The sequence below is a fragment of the Asparagus officinalis genome, chromosome 4 (assembly GCF_001876935.1).
Source record: "Asparagus officinalis chromosome 4, Aspof.V1, whole genome shotgun sequence".
NCBI classification, from domain to species: domain Eukaryota; kingdom Viridiplantae; phylum Streptophyta; class Magnoliopsida; order Asparagales; family Asparagaceae; genus Asparagus; species Asparagus officinalis.
In genome coordinates, this window is record NC_033797.1 from 69867710 (window position 1) to 69872381 (window position 4672).

Here is a 4672-nt window from a genome sequence, read left to right on the forward strand (position 1 = left end):
CCATTGAAGTCAGCTTGTCTCTGCGATTGAGGAACCTGCTCCTTGCCGAGATCATTCTTGCTCCTTTCTCTAGCACCTGACGTCAGTATTCCTCTATCACTTCTTGATCCAGAGCTTAATATTCGTTGATCATTCCTCATTCCTTGGCTTGGATTCTTGGATTTCCTGAATTCTTGAACAAAAATCTGAAACTAAGAAGATAGCTCATCCATGGCTGCCCTCAATTGATGTTGAGATCGATCAAGCCTTGATAGGGATGGATCATGTTCTAATACCAATTGTGAGGAACTGAATCCTCGATCGAACCTCTTGGAGTTGTCTCTGGCCATGGAGAACTTGTACAACTCAAGAAAGAAATACAAAGAAGGAAAACAAAGACAGTTGAGAGAGAATTAAGGAAAAGGAGGAACAGAGACTGAGAATTAAGACTGAAATTGAGAAGAAGAGAACAATTCTAATTTCATTCCTTATTTCATTGTTTACAATTTCTCTCTTTATACAACTGAATCTATGAGCTGGGGATTGTGCACGTGCACAAACAGTACACAGCCTAACAGAAGAAAAACGACCAAAACAGAAACATGTACAGTTACAACTGTTTTGGTCTGAGCCAGACATTGCATTTACAATAGAACCCTTTGTAGTTAAAAGAGTTTACAAGTCAGACCCCAGTTTTGCGTATCAGTCCAAAATCTTCAGCTTTATTGAAGTCAGCTTGTCTCTGCGCTTGAGGAACATGCTCCTTGCCGAGATCATTCTTGTTCCTTTCTCTAGCACCTGACGTCGGTATTCCTCTATCACTTCTTGATCCAGAGCTCAATATTCCTTGATCGTTCCTCATTCCTTGGCTTGGATTCTTGGATTTCCTGAATTCTTGAACAAAAATCTGAAACTGAGAAGATAGCTCATCCATGGTTGCCCTCAATTGATGTTGGGATCGATCAAGCCTTGATAGGGAAGGATCATGCTCTGATACCAATTGTGAGGAACTGAATCCTCGATCGAACCTCCTGGAGTTGTCTCTGGCCATGGAGAACCTGTACAACTCAATAAAGGAATACAAAGAAGGAAAACAGAGACAATTGAGAGAGAATTGAGGAAGAGGAGGAACAAAGACTGAGAATTGAGACTGAAATTGAGAAGAAGAGAACAATTCTAATTTCATTCCTTATTTCATTGTTTACAATTTCTCTCTTTATACAACTGAATCTATGAGCTGGGGATTGTGCACGTGCACAAACAGTACACAGCCTAACAGAAGAAAAACGACCAAAACAGAAACATGTACAGTTACAACTGTTTTGGTCTGAGCCAGACATTGCATTTACAATAGAACCCTTTGTAGTTAAAAGAGTTTACAAGTCAGACCCCAGTTTTGCGTATCAGTCCAAAATCTTCAGCTTTATTGAAGTCAGCTTGTCTCTGCGCTTGAGGAACATGCTCCTTGCCGAGATCATTCTTGTTCCTTTCTCTAGCACCTGACGTCGGTATTCCTCTATCACTTCTTGATCCAGAGCTCAATATTCCTTGATCGTTCCTCATTCCTTGGCTTGGATTCTTGGATTTCCTGAATTCTTGAACAAAAATCTGAAACTGAGAAGATAGCTCATCCATGGTTGCCCTCAATTGATGTTGGGATCGATCAAGCCTTGATAGGGAAGGATCATGCTCTGATACCAATTGTGAGGAACTGAATCCTCGATCGAACCTCCTGGAGTTGTCTCTGGCCATGGAGAACCTGTACAACTCAATAAAGGAATACAAAGAAGGAAAACAGAGACAATTGAGAGAGAATTGAGGAAGAGGAGGAACAAAGACTGAGAATTGAGACTGAAATTGAGAAGAAGAGAACAATTCTAATTTCATTCCTTATTTCATTGTTTACAATTTCTCTCTTTATACAACTGAATCTCTGAGCTGGGGTTTGTGTCATTGTTTACAATTTCTCTCTTTATACAACTGAATCTCTGAGCTGGGGTTTGTGCACGTGCACAAACAATACACAGTCTAACAGAAGAAAAACGACCAAAACAGAAACAGGTACAGTTACAACTATTTTGGGCTGAGCTAGACATTGCATTTACAATAGAACCCTTTGTAGTTAAAAGAGTTTGCAAGTCAGACCCTAGTTTTGTGTATCAGTCCAAAATCTTCAGCTCTATTGAACTCAGCTTGTCTCTGCGATTGAGGAACATGCTCCTTGCCGAGATCATTCTTGCTCCTTTCTCTAGCACCTGACGTCGGTATTCCTCTATCACTTCTTGATCCAGAGCTCAATATTCCTTGATCGTTCTCATTCCTTGGCATGGATTCTTGGATTTCCTGAATTCTTGAACAAAAATCTGAAACTAAGAAGATAGCTCATCCATGGTTGCCCTCAATTGATGTTGGGATCGATCAAGCCTTGATAGGGAAGGATCATGCTCTGATACCAATTGTGAGGAACTGAATCCTCGATCGAACCTCCTGGAGTTGTCTCTGGCCATGGAGAACCTGTACAACTCAAGAAAGAAATACAAAGAAGGAAAACAGAGACAGTTGAGAGAGAAATGAGGAAGAGGAGGAACAGAGACTGAGAATTGAGACTGAAATTGAGAAGAAGAGAACAATTCTAATTTCATTCCTTATTTCATTGTTTACAATTTCTCTCTTTATACAACTGAATCTCTGAGCTGGGGTTTGTGCACGTGCACAAACAGTACACAGCCTAACAGAAGAAAAACAACCAAAACAGAAACAGGTACAGTTACAACTATTTTAGGCTGAGCTGGACGTTGCATTTACAATAGAACCCTTTGTAGTTAAAAGATTTTGCAAGTCAGACCCCAGCTTTGCGTATCAGTCCAAAATCTCCAGCTCTATTGACAAGTTCCAAATTCCGTCCCTAACATTCTTCTTCTCTCTTATTCTCTCCCTGTCTCATTTTTCTTATCTTTGTTCCCAAACCCTAATATCTACCCACTGCGGCCTTATTCTTGCCTGCTATGTTCGTTCTAATATAGTTAGGTTCAATTAGGTTTACAGATTTAATTAATTCAATTATATGATTAATTAAATTTTTTTTGAGAAAAATATGATTAATTAATTTAATTTGGTAATTAGAATGATAATTTAAATAGTGCATTTTGGACTTTTTACCATTTAATGTAACACTGTTAGGGGGGGTTATTCATTGGTGTAATTTTGGGGATATGGGGATAATTTTTGAAACAACAATGTTTGGTGTTATTCATTGGGGTATTTGGAACTGGAGCCAACTTTGTGATGTTATTGGTTTGTTAGGATAAATGGGGGACAAATACCCCACTTTGCCCCAAATTACCCCAACTATATAATCACTCTTCAGCCCCACCCTCCAAATTTACCCCATTTTTTCCCCTGGAACAAGAGGAGAACAGAATTACCCCACTTCCGTTCTCAAGCTCCATCGTCGCTGTGCTCGAGCTCGATCGCCGCTCCGCCGTCGTCGTTCCCGAGCAGGGATTTCCCCACCGCCATCTCCTCCGCCTGCTCCTCCGCTGCCATCCGCCGCGGGAAGTACACCGAAGCTGTGCACATGAGATGGAAGCGACGCAGGAGGCCGCGGCGGAGGAGGGGTGGGGACGGCGGGTGATCAATCTCAACCTCGTCGTAAGCCCTCTATCCTCCTTATTTTACTTGAATCCGACGAATTTCTCGACAATTTACAACTAGGGTTTGCTTTTCCCCCATTTCAAATCACCCCCTTTAACCCGTGTTTTTGATGAGTTTCTCAATTTGGGTCTCTCTTTATTTCGATGAATTAGGGCATTTCTACACCTGTCCATTGATTTTGAGCTTGTATGGGTTAATGGGTAGCTGTTTTAATTTCTACTGAAGTCCATTGATCGTTGGGGGGAAATCTACGTTTTGTGGTGTATAGTTCTCTGTTTCTATTGGGTTGGAACTGATGTATTGGAAGATGATCAAAACAATGAAGCTGAAGAACCTGGTTCTTTACCAAGTGAACCTGATCGCTTTCCTGGTGCTCTTGTCCTCGAGAGGCTCAATGTGACTTACTTGGAGATAATTATTTGGAGGAACTGTAATTTACGCAAAGTTGCTGAGCATTTTCTTTTAGTATAGATAAGTCATGATTGCTGCATAGAGCTTGGTTGCTTCTCATGTTGTTGATAAAGTCAATAGTTAGGAGGAAAATTTCTTGGCACAAAGATGACAGTTATTATATGGCCTTGTTTCGGTCTGAATACATCAAAAGTTCACGAGGGCTGTGTAGCTTGCAAAGCTTTACTGCTTTATATGGTTACCTTGTATTTATAGAGTTCTCTACAACCCAGAGCATTCGGATGGACATTGTATATATGTTTATAAATTCTTTGTAATTCTTAACTTCAATGTAATCGCTATTGTTTTGTCTATGCAAGTCTTTCTGTTTGTATCAGAGAGATTCTTCAGTTACCGAAATATACAGGTTAATTTATTGTGTTTGATTCATAAGAAACAGTGCAATAATAAAAGACTCGAGTGATTCTTAATCAAGAGTCGTGATTACAAGCAGTGTATTTCTCATGGTCATATGTTGAGAAATGCTGGTTGTTTGTTTTCGTCAACTGATGCTTTGCAAGCTACAGTCATATGTTGAGAAATGATGGTTGTGTATTAATATTATTATATTATTTTTAATATTTTATAC

At 39.9% G+C, this 4672-nt stretch overlaps 1 long non-coding RNA gene across 1 annotated transcript; it reads left to right on the forward strand.

Moving 5' to 3' along the window:
• On the forward strand, positions 3355 to 4395 carry LOC109836003. Its single transcript, XR_002245774.1, has 2 exons — positions 3355 to 3630; positions 3786 to 4395. It is a non-coding gene; the product is annotated as an uncharacterized LOC109836003 (long non-coding RNA).